We start from the raw sequence: 14,366 nt of genomic DNA, 5'->3' as shown, positions 1-14,366 counted from the left end.
AGTCCTGTAGGTTCAATCTCCAGAGGACAGGCCAGACACCAAAAGACCAGCACCTCTGGCATGATCACGACAGTGCTGTCAGCCTGCTGGAACTCGGCCTTGGGCACTGTAGTTGTTTCCCCTCCCTAGATGCTCCACAAAGAAGAAAGGGTACAGCCAGCAGCACCAGGGGTGACCAGCGGTAACTGACTGCTCTCCCCATGCTTCCTCCAGGTCACTTGAGCTGGCCCTTGCCCACCTCACTCCAGATGAAGTATGATCACTGCACATGGAAGGAATGTAGTAAAAAAATAAAAAACGATGACCAAGAGAATGCCGCAATCAACATCCGGAGTCTGGCTCAGGAGAATGGAGAGAAGGGAGAATTCCATAAGTTGGCCGATGCCAAGATATTTCTGAGTGACTGTCTGGCATGTGACAGTTGTGTGACCACAAAGGAAGGAGTCCAGATTTCTCAACAGAACACCAAGGACTTCTTCCGTGTTCTGAACCTTAATAAGAAATGTGATACTTTACAGCACAAGGTGCTGGCAGTGTCCACGTGTCCTCAGTCTCTGCCTTATTTTGCTGCTAAATTCAGCCTCAGTGTCACTTATGCATCCAGAAGACTCCGCGGCTTTCTCAAAAGCCTTGGGGTGCATTGTCTTTGACATGAAGATAGCTGCGGACTTCAGCATCCTGGAGAGTCAGAAGGAATTTGTGCTCATTGGTACCACCAGCACCATGAGGAAGAGCCCTGGCTACACATGCTGACCTCCGCCTGCCCCTGCTGGGACTGATATGCAGAACGTGTGCTGGGTCACCCCATCACCCCCCACCTCTGCACGGCCAAGTCTCCCTAGCAGATTATGGGCTCTCTGGTGAAGGATTACTTCGCCAGATGGCAGAACCTGTCCCCAGACAAGATTTTCCATGTCATTGTGGCCCTGTGTTATGACAAGAAACTGGAGGCCCTTTGATAAGATGTTCCCACAGCTTTACTTAGTTCCCGGGATGCTGACTACATGTTAACCTCAGGTGAAATTGTCCAGATAATGGAGCAAAGTGACTTCTCCTCGAATGAAGCCACCGTGGACACTCTGTTTGGAGACATGAAGGAGGAGGAGGTGAGGCTCCACGAGGGTGCCAGCTCCGACGGGTACCTGGCGCACATCTTCAGGCACATAGCCAAGGAGCTGTTCAATGAGGACGTGGGGGTTCTCACCTACCGCACCCTGAGGAACAAAGACTTCCAGGAAGTCACCCTTGAAAGGGACGGAGAGGTTCTGCTATGCTTTGAGGCTGCTTACAGCTTTCAGAACATCCAGAAGTGGTCCTGAAGCTGTAGAGGGGCAAGTTCCCCTGCCACTTCGTGGAGGTCCTGGCCTACGCAGGGCATGCCTAAGCAGCAGGGGCCAGGCCCAGGCGGACAATGGGTGTGCAGACAGGGCACTGCTGCAACAGATGGAAGACATCTATGCTGCCATCTTGGTGTGGCCCCCGGAGACCAGTGCCCATGTGCAGGAGCTGTACCAGGAGTGGCTGGAGTGGGGGGGGGCGACTCCCCCCAGGCCCTGGTGGCCAGTCACACCACCTAGCAGGGCCCAGGGCAGCCTGCCAGGACATCAAGTGGTAAAGGTCCAGCAGACGCCCGGCCTGCAGGCTGCCTGAGGAAGGGTGTCAGATGCATGAAGGAAAGGCTTAGCATCTGTGTCGTCACTTTGGTTTTCAGAATTCCCTGCTCCCCATCTGTTGGCTCCCTCCCTCTGAGGAGCACTGTTGTCATCACATGGGTGCGATTGGAATATTGTATCTCGAGACGATTGCCCCAATGTACATATCCTTTTATCCGATGATGAAAAATATTCCAAAGAACAAGAATGGAGACAGACTACTGTCCTTTAGGCTTAAAAAAAAACAAAACCCAGGAAGTGTCCTGCGAAGAGTTGAGACTTGGTTCTGTCCATGTGCCTCAGAGAGATTGGATGAGGAAATGGCCCAGTTTGGCCCTGACTTTAACCACTTATGTTACTCTTGAAAGTGTCTTTGCCACAATGTGAATAAACTGCCACCTTTTGGAATAGGGGCTCATACGAAAGTCTGCATTCCCAACGTGTCTCAAAACAGATCTATGTTCTGCAGCTGTGGCCACCGTCCTGAGACCAGGTTCTGTCGATCAGGTCCTGGTGCTGGGAATCAGGGGGCACTGGAGTGGAGGCCCACTCCTTCCCCGTGCCCTTTTACATTCATGGATTGAGCTGAATTCACTTTGGTGGAGGCCTGGCAAGGGTGACAGGTGTCACAGATGGAAGGATGGAGAATGAAGAGGCGGACACCCTGCTCAGTCCCTCCCTGGGTGGGGTCAGGCAGATGAAGGCCAGCCAGTCTGTCCCACAATTGGGTGAGATAGTGTCCTCTGTGTCCACCTCTCACCCCGTGTGCCTGGCTACTCCCCTCAGCTCTGGGCAGCTCTCTGCATTCCACTACAGTGTACTCTGCCCTCACATGCTGCTTTCCCTAAGTGAGAAAGAAGAGAGCAGTTTGCCCACAGACAACTACACAGAAAGATAGGGCTCACGGTTAGTGAGCCCAGTGGCAGTGGCAGGAGCCTCTCTTGCCTCCATGGCAGTGCTAAGGTACAATGCGCTGAGTGGTAAGGAGCAGTGAGCAGGCAGGCAGTAAAGAGCGAGGGATCCTGGACTATGAGAGGGATTTCCAAAAGCCAGCAGGCAGATATCCCCTGAGGGGTCCTGGACTGCGAGAGGGTGCAGGCCAGGCTGAAGTAACCCCTCCTCCCCAGTGCATGAATTTCATACACCGGGCCTCTAGTCTTATAATATTTAGACATTAAAACTGTATTTTTGGGTTTTTATTAAAAAAATTAGAAGATCTGACGACAACACAACCTTTATTTCACAGTGCTAAATCATTTGGAGGAGAGTTGTCTTGATGCATTCATACTGCTGTAACAAAATACTGTAGATTGGATGGCTTATAAACAACAGACTTTGTTTCTCTGTACCAGAGGCTGGGAAGTCCAAGATCAAGGCATGAACAGATCATGTCTGGTGTGAGCTCACTTCCTGGCTCATAGTGACTGTCTTCTTACCCTGCCCTCACATGGCCAAAGCTAACTCTCTTATGACTTCCTTAAGGAGTTCCAATCATGAGGGCTCCATCTTTTTGACCTCATGTAATTCTAATTACCTCATAAACGTCCCACCTCTTAATACCATCACACTAGGTATAAGATTTCAAAATATTGATGAATTTTGGGAAGACACTAACATTTCAGTCCAGAGTACAAGTAATGATTGCCCCTCTAGAGGGACATTCACTCATTCCCTTGCTGTGGTAGCAGTAAATATTTGTAAACTGGAGTTCAAACCTGCAGCCACTGGAACACAGTGATACACATAAATATTAATGATGATATTTAAGATTCTTCTACTCTAGCATTTTTAGAACCCTTACATTGTGCAAGTATTGTTTCAGCTTCCGTTATAGTTGTTATATGTATTGTTCTACTACAACTGGACTATGATGGCTCAGTGACTTATCTCTGTGTTGTTTCTATTTATTTACTCCAGTTAAATCTTTTCATATCCTATCAGGTTTTTGTTCAATATGAGGTTTTAATACAAGTTCATTTTCATAAAACATGATCAATTTAGTACTGCTTTATTTCACCACTTTCATTTGTCTGTTGTACTCTCTTTTTAGTAAGTATTATCCATCTAGTTTATTATAAAAGTTGAAAGTACCCTTGCTCAAAAGTGACAATTAATTTAGTGAGCCTTCATAATACCTATTATTTAACCAGAGAATGTAACATTTGGAACAAAATGTATTTTCCTCTTCAATCAGCAATTCTATGTAGTGTTTCCACTCCATAAATGCACTGTGTTTAAAAGCAGACTAGAATTGACAACAATGAGTCACATGTCTGAATTTTTGACATGAAAATAAAAATGAGTTCCTGTGCATAGAAAGTCCAAAATTCATCTCTCTTTCGCCTAAGGTTTTGTTTTCTCAATATAAGTTACCAGTTTAATATAATATTGTTGACTTAACCATGATGAATTTCAAGCTAAAGGCAGAAATGAATTTTGCATTAATAAATTGTTTTGAGATGAATTCAGAGTATTTCATTATATAAGAAGGGCAGCTATAAAGCATGATGGTGGTCTTTCATCATTACTACCTGTGGCCCATTTGTGAATCTGACATTTATCAGTGTGACAGAGAATATTAAGCAAGTGATGGACAGTTATTAGCTGAAGTCCTGATATATTTACATCATGGGAAAATGCATTTGGTATTTTCTTGCTGGCAACCAGTCTGCTGTTCATAATTTGATGGAAAATTGATTAATCACACATTTAACTCAATGCAAGATCTTCTGCACTATAATAAATTATGGCCATTAATCAATAAGTACAAAGTAATTCCAAGAGTCTGGAGACATGCTGGTTTCTAATAGAAAAACTTGCACTTAGGCCTTTTTGCCAGTGACCACTTCATCTGAGGTATTTTGCACCTGCCTCAATCCAATTAGATGACATAATTAATGAACCTCAATGCTCTTGATAATTTGTTATACGAAAAAAAAAAAAAAAAGAATGTTTTGGCACATCCATTAAAACCTAATGTACAACACTTTGCAGAAAAAGGGAAAAATGGTGAATCAAAGCAACAGCAAGCTTATGCTGGGAATCTTGCCATTCAAGTATAAGTGTGGGAAGCCACATTCTTATTTCATGTTGGGTGAAGATTCAGCTGCATTTATTTTTAAAAATCTAATGGATTTCTTTTTTCCTTTAGAAAAGTGAACTTGGCCTTTGCAAAGTTTCATGCCATCTTGTTTCTTTTATGACAAATTAAATGTCATAAAAGAAAACATTAGAATAAGTATTCAGGAAGTATTGTTTCAGAGTCAATCTAATAAATATTTCCTTGGTTAAGTATCAGTTACAGTTTTACATATCACAGTCACTTTGCACCTGTTTTATGCAGCTAACAATAGGCCTCTCAATAGATTTTAGTGAGAGAAAGCCTGGGAAGATAAAAAGAAAATCAGTTTGTAGCTAATTCTGTCACTAAGAAATGCCAGGAGTTGAATGTGCTTAGAGACTTTGAAAAACAATTAGTTGTGGATTACAGGTCTAAAAGGCCTTACCTAACAGTACCTGGAAAATACTTTGCCCATTTAATGCCTTCTAAGCTGTCACTGAGCTTGAACTTTAGTCCCAGTGATTAATGAAAAGCTGCAGGGCACAGCTAGAAGCTAAAGTCTCAATTATGAAAAAGCAGTAACTAGTTTAATGTGCTGCTGCTTTTATACTTAAAGTGACAGCTATGAGAAATGACAATATTTCCAATCATGCTTTAATAATTTATCACTCATTTATTGGCATGTCCAATGTACTTTACTACTACTATTCTTTTTCTGGGCTCCTGGGGTTGTCACACTGAAGAACACAATATGGTCTGTTCCTTAAAAAGCAGACCTTTCTTTTTGGAAGCTGGGGTCTGTTACCATAAAGTTTCATATCTGTCTGTATCTATCATCTATCTATATATCATCATCTATCTATCTTCTGATTAGTGTCATATTATAGCAATAGAGTTTTTGAAAAGAGCATAACCCAGTGCCCTCTATCTACTTAAAGTTTACAAACTGCCATCTTAAATCCTGGTAGACACCTTGAATTATATGCTTTTGATCATAAGAAACTAGACAAGGGTGAGTGGAGAAATCAGTGTAACTCTACCTGTGCCAAGAGGAATCAATCTAGATGTGCAGACAGCAGACAAGTATAAGCAAACTAGAGGCTCAGTGCACGAAATTCATGCACTGGAGTGGGGGGTCCCTTAGCCTGGCCTGCGAGACCCCTTAGGGGATGTCCACCTGCTGGCTTAGGCCCAATCCCCCTGTTAGTCAGACATCCCTCTCGCAGTCTGGAACCCCTTGCTCCTTAACTACCTGCCTCCTCTCTGCTCCTTATCTCTCAGCTCGCTGTTCCTTAGCGCTGCTGCGGAGGTGGGACAGGCTCCCGCCACCACCACTGCGCTCACCAGCGTGAGCCTGGCTTCTGGCTGAGTGGCGCTCCCCCTGTGGGAGCACACTGACCACCAGGGGCAGCTCCTGCATTGAGCATCTGCCCCATGGTGGTCAGTACGCATAATAGGGACTTGTCATTCCGCTGGTCATTCCCCCGTTCGGTTGATTTGCATCTTAGAGTTTTATGATATAGGATTATAGAACATTAAATGAGTTAGATGGAAGACAGATAAGATTTTTTTCAAGTAGTGGTACCAAATATTTTACAAATTTATTTAAGGTCTAATTTTATATTTTTAATTTCAGAAGTAAATTGTTTGATCAACAGCTGTAGCCATTCCCTTGATGTAGATTTTTAGATGATATTAGGCTGTTTCCTGTAGTGTGTGTAGGGCTTAACATGGTACCTGACATAGCACTTGATGAGTGGATGAGAAAACAAGTGAATAGAGTCAAAAATCTGGGCTATTTGCTAATTTTAATTAATTAATCTTCTCAAGTATTGTTTAAGTATCCAATGTAAACTAAAACTTGAATGAAAATAAGTGAAATTTTAAGGGACTTGCAAATCACAATTATATTTATGAATATTTTAAATTGATATTATAACACAATATCATAAAGTTTTACATAATATCTGCATTGATTGTGGCATAATATTTTCCAGTCTCCTTAAGTGAAACAAAGGCACAAATAAATATGTTTAGTAGTTCTTAAATTGTGACTGTGTAGGCTTTTTCTGAAGTTGACTTTAAAAAATAGAATAGGATATTAGTGCTTATGATATACTAGTAAATAATATAGGTGATATGTTTAAGTTGTCTTAGGTTAATTTGTTGTCTAGAGGTTTTCTTTTACTTCTTAATTTTTAAATCTGTATTTATAAAATACATCTCTCAACTTCATAGTGAAAACCATTTATGCATCATAAGAGTACAAATAACTTCTCAAGAAACAAACTGCAGGAACTATTTTGGGTGCATAGAAAGAAAACATATAACTAAAAAGTATCTTTCTTATAATCTGACTAGGGGCCCGGTGCACGAAATTCGTGCACTGGGGGTAGGGGTCCCTAAACCCAACCTGCCCCCTCTCACATACTGGGAGCCCTCAGAGGATGTTCTACTGATGGCTTAGGCCCGTGGGGCGTGGGCCTAAGCTGCAGTCTGGCCTCCCTTTGTGGGAGGCAATCGGGCTGGTCAGGGAAAGGCACCAGCCCCATCACCCCACTGCTGCAGTCACTGTCAGTCACCGCAGCCACCAAGGTGTTTTCATCAACACAGACTCCAGTCCCTTCACCAAGAAAAAATGACAACTTTCTTTAGGCATTTTCAAGATGTGACTTTCATAGGATATGCATTTCTTTCTTTATTTTTTATCCTCACCTGAGGATATGTTTCCATTGACTTTTAGAGAATGTGGAAGAGAAAGGGAAAGACAGAGAGAAACATCAAAGTGAGAGGAACACTTTGATTGGTTGCCTCCTGCATGAGCCCTGATCTGGGCCCCAGCCAGGGAGGAGCCTGCAACCTAGGTATGTGCCCTTGATCAGAATGAGCCCAGACCCTGCTGTCTGCAGGCCGAGGTATTATCCACTGAGTCAAACCAGCTAGGGCAGGATATGACATTTCTTAGCCTTCCAGCAGCGGACCTTCATTTTTTTCTCCAGAAGTGTGGTGGAAAAACCCTACATCACCTTTTTGGATTCTTATTAGCCAAGTTACTAAGAATATTACCAGTGGTATACAGGAAGCTTAGCCAATGTGCGGTCAGAAAAAGGTGTTTCCTCTATAGTTCACACCAATGGAGGGCTGGGCCCTGCCCAGGCATAAAGCTTCTGGCCAAAGCTTTAGGCCTGGGCAGGCCTCTCCAGCTCCTTCTGATCACCGGCTCAGCCCTTGCCCAGGCCTGCCCAGACCGAAAGCCTCTTGGGCAGGGGTGGACCAAGCTCCCTGAGATCAATCGCAGGGGGTCTGCTCCTGCCCAGGCCAAAAGCAGACCACCAGCTCCCTGCCTAGGTGATTGATCACAGGGGGTCCGCTCTTGCACCAGGCCGAAGCAACCCCCAGCTCCCTGCCATCGATTGCAGGGTTCTGCTTTGGGACCAGACTAAAAGCTTCCGCCAAAGGCTTTTGGCCTGGTGCCGGAGCAGACACCCAGCTCCCTGAGATGGATTACAGGGGGTCCGCTCTTTCACCAGGCCGAAAGCCTCCAGTGGAAGCTTTCGGCCTGGTGCTGGAGGGGACACCCAGCTCCCAGCGATCGATTGTAGGGGTCTGCTCCGGCACCAGGCCAAAAGTGGACACCCAGCTCCCTGAGATCGATTGCAGGGGGTCCGCTCATGCACCAGGCCAAAGCAACCCCCAGCTCCAGGGGGTCTGCTTCAGGACCAGGCCGAAAGCCTCCCCATAGGCTTTCGGCCTGGTGCCGGAGTGGACACCCAGCTCCCTGTGATTGATTGCAGGGCGTCCGCTCATTCACCAGGCCGAAAGCCTCCAGTGGAAGCTTTTGGCCTGGTGCTGGAGCAGACCGTCGCGGGGGGTCCGCTCAGGGTGCCTATGTATTCTAATTAACCGCCATCTTGGTTGGGTTAATTTGCATACTCACCCTGATTGGTTGATGGGCATGGCTTGGGCGTAGCGAAGGTGCGGTCAATTTGCATATTATCCTTTTATTAGGTAGGATAGTGAGGAACGTATTTTGTTTTCTTTAATTACCATCATCAATGGCACTAGGTACCAGCCTTCAAGTCTTCAGACCACAAATCGGCAAATAAATGTAAGTGAGGTTGTAATGCTCAAGTCTCAAAGCAGATGGCAGTTTGCTAGTAAAATATTAAAGGAACCAATTTGAACTAAAATTGGCTTAAAGTCCTTCCTACTTGTCTGTCCCAGTGAAAGTTCAATTTTGATTCAGATGGCAGTGGCCCTACACACCAGAGCACATGGATCTTCATGTTCGATGAGCTTTTTGGAAGTTATTTGAGCCCAGTGACAGGAGTGATACACCTTGCTATTTCTTTGGTAAATAAAGAAGTGTGTTTGATCTGCTACTATAATCAAAACAGACAGATGACAAGTTGTTCACAGAACTGAACTAATCAAAACTATAAAATAAAACTGCAGATTGGGTTGAAGATTTAGTTTTAAATCCAACAAGCTATATATATATATATATATATATATATATATATATATATACACACACACACACACACACACACACATACACACACACATATACATATATATATCCTACCTTATAATAGAGAAACATGCAAATTGACCGCACCTCTGCTACACCCACGATTGGGCCGGCGGGAGGCTGGGGGGCGGGACTCCAGGTGGCCTATCCTGCCGTTGAGAAGATCAAGATGGCGGCGCCCAGTCCTCTTAGTTCCGGGGGTCCCTGGGGAGATTGGCAACCTGGGGGGGCGTGGCCGGGCCCAGCCAGGCGCTTCCCCCCGGGGGTCCCGAGGCCGATTGCCACCCTGGGGGGGCGTGGCCGGGCCCAGCCAGGCGCTTCCCGGGGGTCCCGGGGGCCATCGCCACCCTTGGGGGGGCGTGGCCGGGCCGAGCCAGCCGCTCCCCGAGGGTCCTGCGGGCGATCGCCACCCTGGGGGGGCGTGGCCGGGCTGAGCCAGCCGCTCCCGGGGGTCCCTGGGGAGATCGCCAACCTGGGGGGGGGGCGTGTCCGGGCCCAGCCAGCCGATCAGGGGGTCTCTGGGGAGATCGGCACCCTGGGGAGGTGAGGCGGGACTTGCCCAGCTGCTCCCAGGGTCCCTGGGAACATTGCAGGCATGTGGTTGCTGAGACCCAGACCAGGCCTCTGGCCACAGATTCATAGCTTTGTGGAGACCTAGGGCAGGGATCTGCCTCATCTGCAGAGAGACAGAGGTTCTGCAGTGCCCCCAAGACGTGGTTGGGCCCAGCCAGGGATCAAGGGGCATGGAAGGACTCCTGGCAGAGGGGCAAGGACCCTCACCCCTGAGGCAGGGGTTGAGGGGTGGTGCCACCTCAGTGAAGGGGTGCTGCACTGCAGGGTACTGGACTTACTGATGTGATTCAGAGAAGCTCCCTGTGCTAATGGGCCTCGCTCAGGCAGCCTTCACACTTCAGAGGCAGTGACTCCTGCTCCTGCCTTGACCCAAAAGTAAGCTCGCGACACCCTGCCCCATGGCAGAGCATGCCTAGGCAGTGAGTGGGAAGCCTTCCACCTGCTTCGGAGAAGGGGGGGGCAGTAAAGAATGGGGGGAGAGGAAAGAATGTGGAGCATCCGCAATGAAGAGGTGCTTGAGAAAGAGGCTCGGAAGCCTGACTGGAAGGTTTGTTCTGTTTGCTGGGCCGCTGCCCCTTAGGAAGCGCAAAGAGCATGGCTCTGAGGGCTTCCTGTGTGCTGAGTCAAGTTCCACAGCCAACTAGAATTGGCCTCAGTTTCCTGGTCTGTAAAATGGGTGAAGCGTGTCCCAGTGCCTTCACTGAGCTTTGATGGCCAATTGAGATACTATATAAAGAAAATGAGGGAAGAAGTGAGAAAGAAAAGGAAGGACAAGCAACACAAAAGAAAGACTGAAAGGAACCTGTAAACCCATTGTCACTTAAATAGGGAATATAGTCAATAGTGTTGTAATGATGGTATGATGCCAGGTGGGTACTAGAAATATCGGGGAACACTTTGTAAAGTATATGATTGTCTAACCACTATTCTGTAACTAATATAAAACCTGAAACCAATACAAAATAATGTTGAATGTAAAGAAATTAAAATTGGAGTGAAATTTTTATACATTTCAAAGTTTAAATAAAAGCTGTAAAGGAAGGAAGGGGAGAATAAAAAGTGTTTTTCATTTTGCCACTTCATTAAAAAGACAGTTGTCTTTATATGGTGCTTTTATACTTTTCTAAGTCATTATCTCATTTTAATTTCCGGGCAACTTAAAGACAAGATAAGTATTCCCTCCACTATTCAAAGAAAGGAAATCTTGGTGTCTGGTCCTAATGATTCAATCGTCAAGCCCTTATTGTAAAGCAGGGTTAGTAAAATTTTCTGTGCAGGGTCATATCTATACTAATAAAAGCCTTGGGGGTGATCAGGCCAGCAGGGGAGGGTATTTTGGGGCAATCAGGCCTGCAGAGGAGCAGTTAGGGAGCAATCAGGCCAGCAAGGAAGCAGTTAGGGGGCAATCAGGCAGGGATTGGGCCTAAACCTGCAGTTGGACATCCCCCGAGGGGTCCCATTTTAGAGAGGGTGCAAGCTGGGCTGAGGGACACCCTCCCCAGTGCATGAATTTCATGCACTGGGTCTCTAGTATATATATATATATATATATATATATATATATATATATATATATATATATATTTCTTTAGATAAAATACCAAAAGCAGAATTTATATTTGGGGCAAGGGCATTTAATACATTTTGAAAAAATAATGCAATGATGTAATTATAAGAAAAAACAATGCCTTTTTTGAACACTTATATTTAGTCATATTAAGTAGTACGGGTCATTTTTAAATTTTATGTGGCATTGGTATGTGATTATTTTTCTCTGTGAAAGTTTAAGTAAAAAATATAAGCACACATTTATTCCATTGACTGCTACTCTAAGTCTATCTAAATAGCTTATTAGTAAGGCTGTCTTGACTCTTACCCTGCTTTGAACAGTACACTATCACCCTCAGTTCAGCTTTTCATGTCTAGGCATGTTTTTTGTGGATTTTTCTTTTTTAATGGAATAATTTTCTTCTCATGCTATTTAACTTATTTAATAACTTTCTTTTCAAAATGCTTCAAATTACTTTCCAGAATTATTCTCAAGTTTGAAGCTGACCATACCGTTTATTATTATGGTTCAGATACATTCCTTCAGCAAAATTTTTCTGTGAACTTTGATAAATCATAGTCCCCAACCTTACACTCCAAACATCTGAATTGGCTAGTACCTGTTGGAAGGTGTCATGGGTGCTGCCCTGTTACTCTCTGTGGACATTGATCCAGGCATCTGTCCACAGACATTTTCTTACATACGTGGGTACACACACACACAAACACACACACCATTCAACAAATAGATATACATACAAAATTTGCACACATATATACACAAAATCCATAAAACCTATATTTTGGATGTGAATATAATTTCAGTTCTTTAACCTAGGCTTTCAAACTTTTTCCTTTCAGTGTTGTCTTCCCATACAGAATTTAATTTAAAAGTTAAAAAGTGGTCGTGGCCGCCGTCATCTTCGCAGTGGGAAGAGTTGGGGTCTGGGACAGCTGGAGGCAGTGGTGGTGACTGGAGTAACTTCACGGAAGGGAAGATATTTTGTGTCTGCCCTCTCCGCCAGAAATGGCCAATGTGCTCTGTAACAGTGACTGGTTTTTTATCTCTCAGGATTTTACTCTTTAGTTAAAAGGGTTGTCAATCCCAAAACCTTTTCAACTGCAGGATTTTCAGGTTCTGATGAATCTCATGTGGCCACTGCACCTCCCTATATTTAGAAAGAGAGAGAAACATCCATCAGCTGCCTCTTGTAAGCTCCCTAACCTGGGACTGAACCCACAACCAAGGCTCTCAAACAATATGGCCGGTGAAATAATGGGATCATTTGGGCCTCAGGATCAGAGATTCCAGCTTCCTGGGAACATGGGTTTTGATTGTCATCTCAACGGGACCATGTCACAAAAGAAAAGCCAGGTTCATAAAACTTTACCTGATGTTTTAGCAGAACCTTTATCAAGTGAAAGACATGAGTTTGTGATGGCACAATATGTGAATGAATTTCAGGGTGATGATGCACCTGTTGAACAAGAAATTAACAATGCAGAAACGTACTTTGAAAGTGCCAAAGTGTGCCAAAACTGGTTTGGCTCAGTGGATAGAGCATCTGCCTGCGGATTGAAAGGTCCCAGGTTCAATTCCGGTTTAGGGCATGTACCTTGGTTGCGGACATGTAACTTGGTTGCAGGCACATCCCCCGTGGGGGGTGTGCAGGAGGCAGCTGATTGATGTTTCTCTCTCATCGATGTTTCTAATTCTCTATCCTTCTCCCTTCCTCTCTGTAAAAAATCAATAAAATATCTATTTTTTTAAAAAGAAAGTGCCAAAGTGCAGTGTGTAATCCAAACATGTCTAGAATTGCTACGAAAAGATTTTCTTTTTCTTTTTTCTTTTTTTTTTTTTAATATATTTTATTGATTTTTTGCAGAGAGGAAGAGAGAGGGATAGAGAGTTGGAAACATCGATGAGAGAGAAACATCGATCAGCTGCCTCCTGCACACCTCCCACTGGGGATGTGCCAGCAACTAAGGTACATGCCCTTGACCGGAATTGAACCTGCGACCTTTCAGTCCACAGGCCGACGCTCTATCCACTGAGCCAAACCGGTTAGGGCACGAAAAGATTTTCAATCACTGTTTCCAGAAATGGCCACCAACAAACTAATGATTTTGACTGTAACACAGAAAACTAAGAATTTTATGACTATGTGGAGTGCAGAGGTAGAAAATGAAAGAGAAATGCTCTTCGACAATTTTATCAGTGGTGCTAAGGAAATATGCTACGCTCTTCAAGCTGAATGCTATTGGGCTGACTTTACTGACCCATCATCTGGTTTGGCGTTTTTTGGACCATATACAAACAACACTCTTTGAAACAGATGAACGCTATCGTCATTTAGGATTCTCTGTTGATGACTTTGGCTGCTCATAATCTCTGGGGTACCCATGTAGTTGTAGGAAGTATCTTCACGAATGCAACACCAGATAGCCATATTATGAAGAAATTAAATGGAAACTAGTAGTAATGTCAATTTATTTACTACTAGAGGCCTGATGCATGAAATTCCTGCAAGAGTAGGCCTTCCTTCCCCTGGTGCCAGCACCAGCTTCCCTCTGGCACCTGGGACCCAGGCTTCCCTCGCAGCCCTGTCCAGAATGATATCCAGTCTAATTAGCATATTACCTTTTTATTATTATAGATACTATTTCAACTTAACATATGAGTTGATCTATAAACACTGTCAAAGATTTCAGTTTTTAAAATTTACTTATTTCTAGGTATTTATTTCAACATTAGTAAATTTACAGCATTGACAAGGGATTTGTAATTTTTTAAATAACAAAAGTTCATATTGTCTATGAACACATGTTAAGCACATCCACATTGTATAGAATGTGGTAATTAACATGTAACAATGGTATAATATTCTATTTTTAACTTAAAAAATTAAAAAGTGGCCATTTTTCCCCTTTATTGGAAAAATCTTAGTTTTAATTATTTTCTCAAAAAATAAATTATACATTTGCTTATGGTATTTTT

At 44.1% G+C, this 14,366-nt stretch overlaps 2 pseudogenes; both read left to right on the top strand.

The window, feature by feature from the left end:
- Nucleotides 1-248: 248 nt before the first annotated feature.
- Nucleotides 249-6,377, top strand: LOC103303298 (nuclear prelamin A recognition factor-like; annotated as a pseudogene).
- Nucleotides 6,378-12,305: 5,928 nt separating this feature from the next.
- On the top strand, nucleotides 12,306-13,845 carry LOC103303294 (methylmalonic aciduria and homocystinuria type D homolog, mitochondrial-like; annotated as a pseudogene).
- Nucleotides 13,846-14,366: the final 521 nt, after the last annotated feature.

This window comes from Eptesicus fuscus, chromosome 3 (assembly GCF_027574615.1).
Source record: "Eptesicus fuscus isolate TK198812 chromosome 3, DD_ASM_mEF_20220401, whole genome shotgun sequence".
NCBI lineage: Eukaryota > Metazoa > Chordata > Mammalia > Chiroptera > Vespertilionidae > Eptesicus > Eptesicus fuscus.
Note: the sequence above shows the minus strand (reverse complement) of the source record. Positions and strands in the feature narration are given on the sequence as shown.